Below are 17627 nucleotides of genomic sequence, written 5' to 3'. Positions count from 1 at the left end.
CAAAAGCAGCTTTATCTTCTTGAGATTTTTCTCCCATAGCTGGTTTCTCATCCAGCCCGATTGGCATTTGGAAACCTGGAAGCCAGTGTGAAAAATTTTCTGTCTCCTCTGTATCAGAGGGGAGGGAATCATTGGAATGTGTTGAAGAGGAATCTCTGCTTTTCTTTTTCTTTTTCGGCATTGTTAGAAAGTGATTTAATCAGTCCTGAGTCAATCGTAAATCATTCTCTCTAATTAGCCTATTACGCTTATCTCTTGGAGATAGCTAACAAGGAAAAAGCCATATATATAACCATCCTCTGCTACCATTTGTGAAGGAGGGGCAGTTCCCCCCCTAAAATTAATGAGGTGTTGGATCTTGGCATTCCTTGTAGCATATTTCCAAATAAGCAGAAAAATAAAACCCGGGGCATGTTCTAATAAACAACTTTAATATAAAATAAAATAATAATACAAATCTTACTATCTAAATCTTACATTTTGGCAAGAGCTATGTTGCCCACCTCCTTCGGCAGGTGAATGGAAGATCAGAAGAAAAGTAAAGAATGTGTGACATATTATGAGACATACGCATTAATCATTGTCAGATAAGAAGCAATCCATTCTACTGTATAACTCAGAATATAAGCACAAGTTGACAAACCAATTAACGCAGTGACAGTTTCTTTTGTTCTATCACAGGAATTATTTGATCTCTTTCTTCTGTTACTTCCCTCTCTTCTGGTTCCTCTTCATTACTAAAGTTGCTGGTTGTAGAACTTCGATGCTTTGTCCAATGAGTATACTCTGCATCTCTTATTACAACATGAGATCAATATTCCTTCCAGAGTCAACCATCTGAAATTGACATTGTATTTAATCAACAATGAGGTATAAAATTGGTATGGCCTCTGCAACTCTCTGACTCTTTTTGGAACCTGTTTCAGGACTACCAGTTGTTTCCCTTTATATTGTAATGGTTCATTTCTCGTCCTTTTAAGCACTTTGTCTCGCATCAATTTCTTCACAAATTTTATGTGCACCTCCCTTGGGAGATTGTGTCTCCTCGCATAATTCGTATGAATTCTGTATGTCTCATCTTTTCTATCAATATCTCTTCCTTTTCTATCCCTAATGTCTTTGATAGTAATTCTGCTATGGTGTCTGGTAGGTTTTCTCCCTTTTCTTCTATCATGTTCTGGAATCTCAAGTAGTGTGCTGCTTTCTCTGACTCCTGAAATATAACTGTGGTCTCTAACTCCTAATTTGCCTGAAAAAGTCTATCACTTATTTCATCTACTCTTTTTTCTTCTTTCTCCATCCTCTCTTCTATTTCCTGTGGATTCTGTTCATTGTTTGTAATCTGTTGCTGGAGATTTTCAAATTTTTCATCCAACTTTTGCATCTTTTCTTTTAGTTATCCCATGCCATTTCTTACTTTTCCTATTTCTTCATTTCCTCATGATTTTTGGTCATGGATTTCTTCATTGATTGTAACATAGCCTACAGGTCTTTGAATGAGTTTGACCTTTCCCTTTGTATCATATCTTCTATTGACCTCTGATTGGATGGACTAGAGGTAGCAGATAATGATTGGGAGGCAGGTTTCTTCCCTATCTCTGTCTTTGTTACCGTAGGTTAGTAGTACTCATCATGTTTAACAATTTTATCACAATTTTTTTATCCAACCCTTCCACCACTTTTTTACTCATATATAACCCCCCAGTCCCCAATCACAACTTAAACTATATATATATATATATCAAGACTTGAAGGTCTAATCTCACTCCAATCTTCACTTTAAACCACTTCTTTTATAATCTACAACATCTTACATATAGTTGGAGGGGAGGTTAATAGTAATAATAGTAATAATAGTTCTAGAGGTAATGCTAGTAATACTACTACTACTACTACTACTACTAATAATAATAATAATAATAATAATAATAATAATAATAATAATAATAATAATAATAATAACAATTGTACTACTACTACTAATGATAGTGGTAATAACAATGTTGTTAATATTAACAACGATTTCCAGATGGGAAATATACATTGTGGTTCAATTCAGGAAAGTTCAAAAGGTACCATTGTTTTATCTTTTACATTCTGTTTTATCTATCCAAAGAATTTTTGTTTAGGTTCATCAGGTGCATTTGTAGTTCATAGCATTTAATATGTCCCTTCAGGAACCTGGCAGGTTTTTCTCTTTGTTTAGTCCATACTGTTTATAATTCATTACTGATCAATCATTTGTAAAGTATAAGATATCCAAAGGCCCAGAAAACAAAAAGGGAAAGACAAAACGAAGCTAAAGTCACAAAGAAAAATTATTCCTCACTTTTACCCTCTTTTATCCTCTTCATCCATTAGGTATCTCCCTTGTGTCTCATTTCCCTTTTCAAAATGCTCTACCAGTGCTGGAGGGAAGTGTAATTTTGTCTCCTTCTTTATAATAATGATAATAGCAATTGTACAGATAATAATGATAGTAATGGTAATAGTACTGTTAGTAATAATACACTAGTTCTCAGCTGAGAGATATAAATTGTAGTTCAATTCAAGAAAGTTCAAAAGGCCCCATTCTATTTATCTTTAACGTTCCATTTTATCTGTTCAAAGACATTTTTCTTTAAGTCCATCAGATATATTTATAGTTCATAGCATTTGATGTGTCCCTTCAAAAACCCAGAAAATTTTTGTTTTGTCCATATTGTTTACAATCCACTATTAATCAACCAAACTGTAAAGTATAAGATATCCAAAGCCCAAAAACAAAGAAGAAAATTATTCCTTGGTCTTACAATTTTTCATTTGTATATCCTGTTTGTCCAGTAGGTGTCTCCCTTGTCTCTTATTTCTCTTTTCAAAATGTTCTGTCAGCACCAGAGAGAAGAATCATTCTCTCTCCCTCTTTAACTCTTTGTAGCCACTTTTTAAGAAGACAACTTGGATTCTTTCCAGCATTAACTCTGCCCAACTCTCATTTCGTAAACTCCAGAAAACTCCAGTCTGGATCAATCTCTCCATTTTTTTCCTCCACAACAGCACTCACTTTGCTAACTTATACTGTTGGGATTGGTGTTAGGATGCCCTGCCTCCCACCAGCCAGCTGGTGTTTGGGTTTCTGCTGTGCACTGGCCAGCTGGTGTTCTGGTTTCTGGCACACATGCACTTTCCAGTTTCAGCACTCAGTGCCTAAAAGGTTCACCCTCACTGTTATAGACAATGAACATTTTTTTAAACATAAAAATTCAGAGATTCAACTCAAATTATTTTTCATTCTCTTATCTTGAATTGAATAATACACTCAAGACTCTAGTTCAAATTCCATTAAAGCTCAGGAGTACTAACTTTATTTCCCTGCTCAACTGCTACCAATTTTCTGTAAATTGATTTTTCTTCAACTTTTTTTTCTCAGGACCTTTCCCATTTTTGGAAATTATGGAGGACCCAAAAGAGCTTTTGTTTGTATGGATTACCAATTACCAATATTTACTAAATTAAAAATTGAACTTGATGCATTTGTAAAATATTTATTTATTGAATTATGCAAGGTAATAATAATAAACTCATTAAATATTAACATCAACAAAAAATCATGAAAAAACTATATTTTAACAAATAAAAAAGTTAATGAAAGAGTCACATTGTTTTCATTTTTTGCAAATTTCTTCAATATCTGACAACAGAAAAAGAATTGTCAATGTTTCTGCATTAAATCTATTTAAATGTTTTCTATTGCAATGTTTTAGTTGAAGTATATGAAAAAAATTGGTTTCATGCAAATATATTGTATATTTAGAAAAAGAGACATATTTTGATAGCTGTTTCACATAATTATTGATATTCTTCTTTTGATACTACACCAAAACTCAACAAGTGGCAATTTCTCAAATGTGGAATCTGAAAAAAAATCAATGAACTTTTTGTATTTGGTTACATTTACACCTAATGGTCTCTTGCACTTTAAATGTATTTTTACCTATGCATAATTTTGCTTATCTGGAAAATATTGGTTTACTGAGTTCTGTAGAGCTTCCAAATGTTGACACATTTCATTAAATTGGCTTCACTCCAACAGCACAGTCCCAAATCCACAATATTCTTGCCAGTCCAGATGTTCCTTCAGTTTGCCAGTTACCACAATCATATCAAAACAATCCATCCAAGTCCTGAATCTCCAAAAGAGAGAAGGAGTTTGCAAGATGGACTAGTTGGCAGTCACATGATGCAGGTTGGGTCTCCTATAGCATCACTGTCTACCCCTGCTCCTATCATCCACCTGGACCTCTGAGTTCCCCAGTCAGCCAGGATTCCTACTCTCAGGACTATTACTACAGTCACTTCACCACAATCACCCAGCCCAGCCCAGCCCACTGCCATCCTATTCCTGGAGTGGACCATAAAATGGAGGATGGAAAATAAGCAGTGGTCCATTCAAGTTTTGCCTCACTACCATATTTTCAAGGGCTGGCCAAATAGTCAGCTGCACCAAAAATAGTTAATCTCTTACCCCACCAGTCTTCCAACATCAGTCTGCTATGCTCTTCCATGCCATTCCATGCTCCTGATGTCAAGTGGCCATTCTGTATTCCAATCTGCTGCTTGGAAAGGTTTGTGTAGGGGCCCATTGTTTGTTTGCTACTGCTTCGCACAATTTTAATACAGTATTTCTTTTTCACTTTATATAATCTATCTTGATTTTGTGAGAAGGTTTTGGGGAATTCACAGTTCTCAGATCACACTTTGGGAAACACTACTGTAATTCATTTAATTTGCACTTTTAAGACTGGTTAACATAGAAGAGGATAGTTGGAGAGAAAATTTGAGAGATTACTGCGGATGAACCAAATTTCTGCATCCACTTTTCCTTTGGCTATACCCACATTTGTCTTGTAACACATTTCAAGGCATATATATGCATATCTTGACAACCATCTTCCCCCGAAATGTGGCACAGCCATGATATATAGCACAGATCCCAATCTTTTGGGTTGATGGGGTCATCTGACATTTTGAGAGTTTGTTACTTAATAGCCAAATAGAGAAGATAAACATTTCAGGTTCAATCAATGGGTGCCATGATTATTTATTTATTTATTTATTTATTTCTTAGATTTTTAGACCGCCCCTCTCCCAGAAAGGGACTCGGGGCGGTGTACAGTCAATACAAATAAAATCGGTCATAATAATAAAATACATTTAAGATACATTTGGAGGGGGAGATAGGCTGTACTAAGAAATAAATATATTCTAATCCTAAAAACATCACAATTAAAACCCCAAACCCAATTAAAATAAAGTAAATCCCCGGGAGGTAAAACTAAGAAAGTGCCAGGTGAACATGATGAACATGGGTAACTACAAAATAGGAGGAGGAGGAGCTTCCGGGGCAATGGAGGGACCTTCCTAGAGCTCCGTAATGATGGGGCTCCCTGGCAGGGATAGCGGGCGCTTTCGGCCCCCACCGGTCATTTTGGGGGCCGTGAGGGGGTCAGTGGTAACCCTGGCCGTCTTTGAGAACCAACTGTGACCCGGGGGGAATAGCTGAGACCCGGGAAAATCAGACAGCCAGATGGACAGGAGATGGAGGATTGCGAGAATGCTGAGCCACGGCAGTGGAAAAACCGGAAATGTGACTTGCATGGCTGCCAGGATGGCGAGACAGCGGAGAAACAGAGGAACGGAAGAGCGGAGGAGCGTTTCCATGAGGGAGCGAGTCGGTGAGGAGGAGAACAAACTGTTCGGGGGCGGTGTGTGGGCCCAGCCGGTGACGGCGATAATGGCGGCACCGGCGGAGATGGCATTGAAACATCGGGTGCCATATTTCCTTCCATCTCTCTAACCGGGGTGAGCTGCCTATTCAGGAGGCCGAGGGGCCGGAGAGGAGCTGTGGGGATTTAAGAAGCAAGCCAGGGGGGGCCGCCGGAGGCTTTGGGCGACCCCAGAAGATCAACAAGCCATGAAACTGGCCTTGGCACTTCGCCTATCCCCCCCCCCCGGTGGATTTCCGATTTAAGCACTTTAAGAATTTTAAGAACTTTAAGAACTTTAAGAACTGCCTCTGGGCCTCGATGGAGGACTATTTCCGACTTAAGCACTTTAAGAACTCTAAGAACTGCCTCTGGGCCTCGATGGAGGTCTATTGACTATCATGGTTCAGCGTTGTAGGCTTCCTCTCTCCTTTTATTTATCCATTTACATCTTGGCCTTTTCACATGTATTTACATCCTGGACCTGCCATAGCCATAGTTATCATCATCATAATCTACTCAAGGGCTGATATTTTACAACTGCGAGGGTCCCCCCTGTCACAGGTATGCCCCCCCGCCCTGGTGAGGGCACACCTCGATGAAGGGTTTATTGACCCAGAGAGGTGGAGGAAGCGGGGGATCAGGGGTTTTTTAGTAAAATGTTTTTTAAAAATTTTAAGGGGTTCCAGGGAGGGGGGGAGGGTTACTCAACCTGGGGGTATGGATATAGCCAGGTCAACAGGTGGGATCAGGATGGAGGGGAGCGGAGTGGGGGAGGTGAAAGGTTACAGCATTCCTATGGGGGGGAATCCGATAACGACGGTCGTAGGGAGGGGCAGGCGCGAGGACACCAGAAGAACACATAGTCGGTTGGGAGACCAGGGCTGTTGGACACGCCCGGTCGCTTGTACCAACCCCCGCAGTCTAGGTGGACAGGATCGGCAGAGCCTGGGCCTTAGGCTGATGTTATGTAATGCGAAGTCCGTGGTTAATAAGGCCCCCCTCATCAGGGACTTGATCTCAGAGGGGGAGCCGGACCTCGCAGGAATAACGGAAACCTGGTTGGGCCCGGAGGGGAGGTTGCCCCTCGGTGAAATGTGCCCTCCAGGTTACCGGGTGTTCCATCAGCCACGGGCCCAGGGTAGGGGCGGTGGGGTAGCGATAATCATCCGGGAAGATTTGACTCCGAGAGAATTCACTGTGTCGCAGACATCCGGTTGTGAGTCTCTGGGCGTGAAATGGGGCCCAGGGAGACAGTTGGGTCTGTTGATAGTATACCTGGCTCCCCGCCATACATCAACGGCCCTGCCCGGACTCCTCGAGCTGATCGCGGAGATGGCGGTTGAGACCCCCAAGCTAATAGTGATGGGGGACTTCAACCTGCCGTCGACGGGAGAGGCATCCGAGGTAGCCCGGGAATTCATGGCTTCCATGACAGCCATGGATCTGACTCAAGTAGTTCGGGACCCCACACACGAAAGAGGCCACATACTGGATCTTGTGTTTGTCTCCGACCAGTGGACGAGTGATCTGGGTATAGGGAATTTAGTCATCACGCCCCTGTCATGGTCAGATCACTCACTTCTCCAACTGGACTTCCCTGGCGCTACTCCCTGCCGCGGGGAGGCGGAACCAGATTGTCCCAGATGGTTCCGCCCCAGGCGTCTGATGGAACCAGATAGGTTCCAGGCGGAGCTTGGGCCACCTCCTGCAGACCTGTCCCGCTCCCGGGCAGAGGACCTGGTGGCCGCGTGGAATAGTGCGGCCGCCGGAGCCTTGGACCGGGTTGCGCCTTTGCGGCCTCTCCGATGGCAACGATCGACCCGGGCCCCCTGGTTTAATGGGGAGCTAAGGGCGATGAAACGCCATAGGAGACGCCTAGAGAGCAAGTGGAGATCCTCCCGCTCCGAATCCGATCGAACACAGGTAAGAGCCTACTTAAGGACCTACCTTGTGGCAATAAGGGTGGCCAAGCGTCAGTATTGTGCCACCCTTATAGCCTCCGCAGAGAACCGCCCTGCTGCCCTGTTTCGGGTGACCCGCTCCATGCTGTCGCAGGGACAGCGGGATCCCCCGTTGCAGGGCAGGGCAGAGGAGTTTGGGGAATACCTGCAGGATAAAATTGATCGGATCCGGAGGGAGTGGACCCACCCCAGTGTTCCAGAGGGGGCGTCCGAGGCTAGTCTTGAGATTCCACGCTGGGAGGAGTTTGACCCTGTTGTCACCGAAGATTTGGACAGGTTGCGCGGGCGACTGCGAGCCACCACATGTTTATTGGACCCGTGTCCCTCCTGGTTGGTACTGGCTTCCTGGGAGGGTACACGAGGCTGGCTACTGGGGCTGGTGAACGCTTCGTTGGGTGAGGGCCTTTTACCAACTGCCTTGAAAGAGGCGGTGGTGAGACCCCTGCTCAAGAAGCCTTCCCTGGACCCAGAGGAGCTAGCAAATTATCGTCCTGTCTCCAACCTTCCTTTTCTAGCGAAGGTTGTTGAGAGTGTGATGGCTCAACAGTTCCCGCGTCACCTGGAGGAAGATGATTATCTAGACCCGCGCCAGTCCGGCTTCCGGCCCGGTCACAGTACTGAGACGGCCTTGGTCGCGTTGGTGGATGATCTCTGGAGGGCAAAGGATGGGGGTTGTTCCTCCATCCTTGTCCTATTAGATCTCTCGGCGGCTTTCGATACCATCGACCATGGTATCCTATTGCGCCTTTTGGAGGGGTTGGGGATCGGAGGCACAGTATTGCGGTGGTTCCGCTCCTACCTCTCTGGCCGGACGCAATGTGTGTTGGCAGGGGAGCAGAGGTCGACCCCGAGGCCCCTTACTTGTGGGGTCCCTCAGGGGTCGATCCTCTCACCTCTCCTGTTCAACACATATATGAAACCGCTGGGCGAGATCATCCGTGGTTTTGGGGTGGGATACCACCTGTACGCTGATGACACCCAGCTGTACATTTCCACCCTAAACCACCCCAACGAGGCCGTCGAAGGGATGTCCCGTTGTCTGGAAGCCGTGCGGGTCTGGATGGGTGACAACAGGCTCAGGCTCAACCCCTCCAAGACAGAGTGGCTGTGGCTCCCGGCTCCCCGATACAACCAGCACATTCCATCGCTGGCCATCGGGGATGAACAATTAGCCCCAGTGGAACGGGCACGCAATTTGGGCGTCCTCCTTGATGCCCGGCTGACTATAGAAGATCATGTGGCAGCCGTGGCGAGGCGGACATTCCACCAGGTTCGCCTGGTGCGCCAATTGCGTCCCCTTTTGGACCGGGGGGCCCTGCGCACAGTCACTCACGCGCTGGTGACGTCTCGTCTGGACTACTGTAATGCTCTCTACATGGGGCTCCCCTTGAGGTGCACCCGGAGACTGCAGTTGGTCCAGAATGCAGCCGCGCGGGTAATCATGGGGAGATCGAGGTTCTCCCATATAACACCTCTCCTGCGCGAGCTGCACTGGCTTCCTGTGGCCTACCGGGTGCGCTTCAAGGTGTTAGTCACCATCTTTAAAGCGCTCCATGGCATAGGGCCTAGTTATCTGCGGGATCGTGTCCTGCCCCATACATCCCTGCGGCCCATTCGCTCACACAGAGAGGGCCTTCTCCGGGTGCCGTCCTCTAGAGACTGTCAGAGGGCGGTGCCCAGGAGTAGGTCCTTCTCTGTGGCGGGTCCCACCCTTTGGAACGACCTCCCCCCAGACATCAGGACAACAACCGATCTCCGCTCCTTCCGCAGTAAACTGAAGACCCACCTGTTTCGGCTAGCCGGCCTGGCATAATCTTGACAACTGTTCCACCCCTTGGTTAATTTTAATTGTCAATGTTAGCTTTTAAACTTTTATTCTTATTGGGGTTTTAACTTCTCTGATTATTGTATTTATTTATTTTTACCTCCTCCTTTGTAGTCCGTAGACAGTTGCTTGTGTACGTCGCCCCGAGTCCCTGTGGGGAGAGGGGGCGACTAATAAGTCTGATAAAATAAATAAATAAATAAATAAACACCGAGAACTTGGTGGGGTGGGCAAGAAGAGAGATGCTTTTTGGCATCCTAGTGCTATATGCCCGACGCTGAAGGTGCCCTTTCCTGCTGCTCTTTATGATCCCCTAAGAGCTTTCATAGGTAGGAAAAACAGAGTCAATCTTGAATCCTTATGATTCCATCCATGTATAATTTATTTCAACTTCTCCATCTAGCCATCAACCTTGAAGTTCCTAGTAATCCTCCATCTACATCTCAATAGGATCAAATTTGATTAGTTTCTGAAATCACCCAGCATCATTTACGTATTGCAACCTGCTGAGGTTCTTTGCATATACACCAAAAGCATTATAGTCTAGCCTGCCTATTATTATTATTATTATTATTATTATTATTATTATTATTATTATTATTATTATTATTATTATTATTATTATTATCATCATCATCATCATCATCATCATCATCATCATCATCATCAGAATTGTATCACAGCGGCCAGTTGTTTCGCCAGATTTGGCATTAATTACTAGTTGGGCCGCACCCAGGGGCCTAGGACGTCGTAACGTATTTTCGTAATATGTGTGCGGATCCAAGCAGTGCGGCCTTTTGCATTTGACTGATGGTGATTTTATCAATTTTTAACCGGTTTAAATGTAATTCCAGTGCTTTTGGAATAGCACCCAGTGTGCCAATTACCACTGGAATTACCACTGCTGGTTTGTGCCATAATCGTTGAATTTAGATTTTTAAGTCCTGGTATTTTGCGATTTTTTCATATTCCTTCTTGGCGACCCTGCTATCACCTGGTATTGCGATGTCTATGATTGTAACCTTATTTTTCTCAACCAGTGTGATGTCTGGTGTATTATGCGCCAGTATTTTATCCGTTTGTATGCGAAAATCCCACAAGATCTTGACCATCTGACCCTCGACGACTTTTTCAGGCTTATGTTCCCACCAGTTTGTTGCTGTTTTAATACTATAATTTTTGCACAAATTCCAGTGGATCATTTGTGCCACTGAATTGGCCGCATTTTATAGTCAGTCTGCGTGATTTTTTTACAGCAGCTGAGTATGTGGTCAACAGTTCGATTAATAGATGTTCTTGACTTTCTTTTAGATAATCAGCCAGTGCATGTTTTTCTTCTTCAACTATTTGCTTCACTTGTAATAATCCTCTGCCACCTGATTTTTGGGGTAGGTATAGTCTATCAATATCACCACGTGGATGTAAACTATAGTGCATTGTCATTAGTTTCCTGGTTTTTCGGTCCAAAATGTCCAAATCAGCTTGTGTCCAGTTAACTATACCAGCTGTGTATCTTATAACTGGTATTGCCCAGGTGTTTATGGCCTTGATTGTATTTCCACCATTCAATTTAGATTTCAAAATTTTCCTAACTCTGTTGGTGTACTCTCTCCTGACAATAGTTTTTACTTCTCCATGCTTGATGTTATCCAACTGCAGAATGCCTAAGTATTTGTAGGCTTCATTTTCATTGCATTTAATTAGTTGGCCATTGGGCATTTCATTTCCCTCATATGTAGTGATTTTGCCTCTTTTCATGTGGCACATTTTTCCATGCCAAACTGCATTGAAATATCGGTGCTGAATACTCGGACTGGGTTTGTCAATGATTGGATTTCAATTTCTGACTTTCCATAGAGTTTCAAATCATCCATATATAATAAATGCGAATTTTTTTCGGCTTCTTTGGCTGTTTGGTAGCCTAATTTCATTTTTTTTAAAGATTACTGATAGTGGGATCATCGTGATGATGAAGAGAAGAGGTGAAAGTGAATCACCCTGGAAAATTCCTCGCTTGATATTAACCATTCCGTAGTTCTCATTCCCTACTGCCAACTCGGTTCTCCATTGTTTCATCACCTTTTCAGTAAAGGATGTAATATTTTTGCTAATGCCAGTTGTTTCTAAGCATTTTATGATCCAACAGTGTGGCAATGAGTCGAATGCCTTTTTGTAATCAATCCAGACCATATTCAAGTTCGTTTTTCTGTTCTTACAATTTTCTAATATCATTTTATCAATTAGGAGCTGATCTTTTGTGCCCCTGCTCCTTCTTTTATTGCCTTTCTGCTCTACTGGCAAGATGTTGTTTGTTTCCAAATAATCCATAATGTTATCTGCAATAATGCCTGTGAGTAATTTGAAGGTTGTTGGCTGGTCCACTTGTAGCCCACTTGTCGACGGATGTCCAGGGACCTCAACATCCACCGCGGCCCTTGTTAACCCGCGCGACGACCGATGCGGTATAGAATTTTTATTTGTTTCTTTCACCATGTTATATGGGTTGGCGGTTTTTTTTTATGGGGCCAGGTTGCCAACCTGACTCCAACCCTCCTCCTTTCTCATCCGGGCTTGGGACCGGCAACGGCGGAGTTGTTGTTGTTGTTGTTGTTGTTGTTGTTATTATTATTATTATTATTATTATTATTATTATTATTATTATTATTATTATTATCTGATCTTTTGTGCCCCTGCTCCTTCTTTTATTGCCTTTTTGCTCTACTGGCAAGCTGTTGTTTGTTTCCAAATAATTCATAATATTATCTGCAATAATGCCTGTGAGTAATTTGAAGGTTGTTGGCAAGCATGTTATTGGTCTGTAGTTTTCAGGTATTGTTCCTTTCGTTGCATCTTTCTGAATCAAGTATGTTTTTCCAGTTGTCAACCATTCATCAATTTGACCATTTTGTAAAATTTCATTCAGTTGCCTGGCCAATATTGCATGTAAACTGGTCAGATATTTGAGCCAGAAACCATGTAATTGGTCCTTTCCAGGTGATGTCCAATTCTTTACTTTTTTAACTCGATTTTTGACCATCTCAGTTGTTATTTCTAATACTTGCATTTGTTTGTTGCCAATGCTTTTCTCAAAGTCATGTATCCATTTTGCTTCCTTATTGTAGTCCTTTGCATTTTCCCACAATTCTTTCCAGAATTCATCTGTGGCCTGCTTTTCTGGTTTTTGACTTTTGGTGTCACCATTCACATTAAGACTTTGATAAAAACGCCGTTGGTCTGATCGAAATTGCTGATTTTGTTTATACTGGATGATTCGTGCCTCATATCTTTCAATTTTCCGAGCTGTTGCTGTTATCTGCTGTTTTACAATCTCTACAGCTTCATTGATGTTTCTTGTATCCAATCTATGATTAGCTGATCTATAATTTTGTTGTTTTTAAGCCGTTGCTCACGCATGTTCTTCAAGTTGCTAGCATCTGCCCTTAATTTTTTGACTTTTTGTTCTAATCGGATTTTCCACTTTGGCTTTGATGCTTTTTCCGTTGTTTAACTAGGTGCTTTGATTTTAATGCCTAGTTCATTAGTGACTATTGCAGCTACGCTGTACATTAACTGGTTCGTTTCCAAGATGGATCCCGATTCAATTGTTGAAAGCACTGCATTAACCATTTTCATGATAGGGGCCAAAATTTTCTTAGGGACAGTTTTTAATGATGGTAAACGTTGCTATTCCCTATTAAACAGAAAATTCTCCATGATCTTGTCCTTCAATTCTTTTTGTTTTTGAGTTAGTTCATCAGTTGGTTCAGTGATAACTGGTTCTGGTGATACTGTTGTTATTTCCTCCCCGACAGCTTCTTCTGGGAGTTCTACTACAATGTCTTTAGGTGTGTCTTGAGTATCAGTTATTTCTGCTTGTGATGTTGTTTTCTTAGTTTTGCAATTTGCCTGAATTTCCTCAAGTTCAACTTCACTAAACACTTTATTCCGTGTAATAAATCGCCTTTGACCTGCAAGTCATTGTTCACTAATATTTGAATCTGGATATTGTTGTTTCCATAATTCATACATTCGCTTTAAATAACCTCTTTTTCCAGGCTCTGAGTTGTAGTAACAGGCCATTATGGCAGGGTTTTCATCTGCACTATATTTTTGTCATTTTGTTGGCTGGTCCACTTGTAGCCCACTTGTCGACGGATGTCCAGGGACCTCAACATCCACCGCGGCCCTTGTTAACCCGTGCGACGACCGATGCGGTATAGAATTTTTATTTGTTTCTTTCACCATGTTATATGGGTTGGCGGGTTTTTTTTATGGGGCCAGGTTGCCAACCTGACCCCAACCCTCCTCCTTTCTCATCCGGGCTTGGGACCGGCAACGGCAGAGTTGTTGTTGTTGTTGTTGTTGTTGTTGTTGTTATTATTATTATAATTATTATAATAATAATAATAATTATTATTATACAATTGTATCACAGCGGCCAGTTGTTTCGTCGAATTTGGCATTGATTACTAGTCGGGCCCCACCCAGGGGCCTAGGACGTCGTAACGTAACTAATTAGCTCTCATCAGCTAGCCATACCCTTACTGGGATTTGAACCCGGGCTGTATATATCTTAGGCAGGTGATTAGCTGATGAGAGCTAATTAGCTCGAAATAGATCTATACTAGTCTCCCTTTATTTATTTATTTAACAGTACAAATATAACACAAATATAAAAAGGCAACATTAAAAATAAAAATATGGTTTTCTGCCTGCATGGTCTTCTGTGATAAGCCGAAGGACAGAAAGAGGGAGTAGTGACCTTCCTCCCATATTTAGTCATACCAGGGGTTGTAACACAAATACATACCTATTTCCCTGGCTCAACTGATAAGGAACAGAGCCCGTGGCTTAGTGGCTAAAACTCTTGCCTAAGATATATACAGCCCGGGTTCAAATCCCAGTAAGGGTATGGCTAGCTGATGAGAGCTAATTAGCTCGAAATAGATCTATACTAGTCTCCCTTTATTTATTTATCAGTACAAATATAACATATATATAAAAAGGCAATATTAAAAATAAAAATATGGGTTTCTGGCTGCATGGTCTTCTGTGATAAGCCGAAGGACAGAAAGAGGGAGTAGTGACCTTCCTCCCATATTTAGTCATACCAGGGGTTGTAACACAAATACATACATACATACATACATACATGCATGCATGCATGCATACATACATACATACATACGTGTGTGTGTGTGTGTGTTGTATTTGTACTGATAAATAAATAAAGGGAGACTAGTATAGATCTAGTTCGAGCTAATTAGCTCTCATCAGCTAGCCATACCCTTACTGGGATTTGAACCTGTGCTGTTATATATCTCAGGCAGGAGTCTTAGCCACTAAGCCACAGGATCGCCTCCTTATCAGTTGAGCCAGGGAAATAAGTATATATTTGTGTTACAACCCCTGGTATGCCTAAATATGGGAGGAAGGTCACACTCCCTCTTTCTGTCCTTCGGCTTCATCACAGAAGACCATGCAGGCAGAAAATCATATTTTTTATTTTTAATGTTGCCTTTTATATTTGTGTTGTATTTGTACTGATAAATAAATAAAGGGAGACTAGTATAGATCTATTTCGAGCTAATTAGCTCTCATCAGCTAGCCATACCCTTACTGGGATTTAGAAATATATTTTTTATTATTTTTACATTTAAAACAATGCAATACCGCGGAGTCGGAGTGACCATACATTCACATTATGTACAGCTAGTTTCAACCATTAACAGTTAATCTACTTAATACATTGTCTGTCCTTCTGTCGAATCACAATATATACATTTGTTCCAATCTTGTCATCTTGTCTTATACCAATCATAAAATCTGTTCCATATTTCAAAATATTCTGATTCTCCTTTATTTATAAGTTCAAGAGTGAGCCTATCTGCTTCTGCACAAGCCAACACTTTTCTGATTGTATCAAGCTCTGATGGTGTATTTTCTTTTTTCCAAAACTGTGCATAGGTTATGCGCGCTGCAGTTAGTATATGTATAATTAAATAAAGTGTATCTTCCTTAAACCCCTCCGGTATTATGCCTAGGAGAAAAGTTTCTGGTTTAAACATAATTTGTTCTCCCACCATTTGTTCTAACCATGATTGAATCATTTTCCAATATTTTTTTGCCTCATTGCACATCCACCACATATGATAGAAAGTGCCTGGTGTTTTTTGACACTTCCAACAATTTGGGGCCAGATTTTGGAACATTTTGGAAAGCCGTGCTGGAGAGAGATGCCATCTGTAGAACATCTTATAAAGATTTTCTTTATACGCCGTAGCCAATGTTAGTTTCTGATTAAATATCCAAAGTTTTTCCCACTTAGCCAATTCCACATTGTAACCGAATTTTTTTGCCCAGGCGACCATGGTTTCTTTGATATGTTCCTCCTCTAGTTTATATTCCCACAAGAATCTATACAGCACTTTTTAAAACAAAGTTTTATTGGTTTTTTTAAAAATTTACAGAGAAAAAGGTAATGGAAAGGTTACAAATTTTGGCAGTTGCGATGTGCGGTAGGCGCCCCCTCCCTCCATACTCGTAGTATACATTTACACAAAGTTCATTAATAAGTAGTAACATATAGTCAGCATATGAATTCAATTAATAATTTCGATCAGTTTATGTCAGGTGGATTTTCTTGTTCATTTTTGTGATCTGAGCTTTCTCGGTATTGCCCCATTTCCCCCCGCCGACAGAGCTCCGGCCCCTCCTGTGTCCTGCATGTCTGTTGTAGGATCATCTGGTTTTTCTAGGAGTGCTTAATTTTTTTCCATAAAGGCCTGCGCCTCTATGGGTGTATTAATTCTAACTCTTGTCTCCTCCCAGAATATTAGCATACCTTCAGGCATCAGCCATCTGAACCACACCCCCTTCTGGTATAATTTATTCGCTAATTGCGAATAGCTTTTTCTTTTTCCCCTCACTTTCTTGGGGATCTGTTTCAGAATGGTTATTTCCCTATCTTGGTATGTCAAAGCTTGCCCCCTTTGTGCACTCAGAATTTCATCTCTTGTGCTTTTTCTGAGAAGTTTAATGTGTACCTCCCTGGGTACGTTATGTGTTCTAGCATGAGCTGAGTTCACTCTATAAACCAAATCAATTTCCCACCCCATCTGTTGTTTCTCTTTCTGGATGTATTCAGCCAAAATACTTGTCATAATGTCCCTTATATTTTCGTCATCTGCCTCCCACACATTTTGAAATCTAAGGTAAAAGGACATTCTCTCAAAGTCTATTTTCATCTGTTGGGTATCAAGTTCTTTGTTCCCCTTCTGCACCCCTTCCATCCCCTCCCTCATCTCAGCCGTCCCCCCCCCCTCCAAAAGATCCAGTCTCTGTGAGTTTTTGTTAATTTTGGCCTGGTTCTCTTTAATTTCTTCTTTCATCTCCTTTAGTTGTTTTTTTAATTTCCTCTTGTCCCTGTAAAAGTTGCTGGAACATTTGTTGAAACTCAGTCTCTGTAGTTTTAGGTTGCATCAAAGCTGTTATCGTTGATTGTGTACTAGGACTAGATGTTGCAGATGTCGGGACAGAGGCAGCAAAGCCAGGCTTTCCAGGGGGTGGTTTTTTAGGAGACATTGTTTGTGGAATAGAGAGTTCAGTCAGTACAGGGAGTGATCAGTCAGAGAGGTAGAACAGCCAGGAGAGTCCAGGAGACAGAAGGTCCAGGCAGTAGAGGATTTTTCTAATCACCCTGGCAATAGAGTAAAGTTTTTCACTCCAGGGAGTTCAAAAGGTAGCAATCAACAAGAGATTTGTTTGAGTAGCACGGAGACAAAGACTGGAAGCCTGAAGTTTTAAAGGTGGAGTCAGGTTTCACAGTTCATAAAGACAACGGAAGTGTGCCATCTTGCCCTGCCAGCTTCGGGTTTAGAGGCATAATAAAGTTTTCAAAGTTCCCAAAGTTTCCAGATCATCATTATATTATGGAGTTAAATCCGAAAATTCACTTTTAGTAAGGGCATGACATCATTGGTTGGCTCTCCCCCTCCTCCTTCCCCTGGGGCTGAGAGCAAAATTGTTTCAAGCCGCCTGTCCGAGGGGGGGTGAAATCCCCCTCCCTCCAGCCGCCCCTCTCCAAGTCAAGCC

The sequence above is a fragment of the Natrix helvetica genome, assembly GCF_964273705.1.
Source record: "Natrix helvetica genome assembly, chromosome: 6".
Taxonomy (NCBI): domain Eukaryota; kingdom Metazoa; phylum Chordata; class Lepidosauria; order Squamata; family Natricidae; genus Natrix; species Natrix helvetica.
This window is presented reverse-complemented; position numbering follows the sequence as displayed.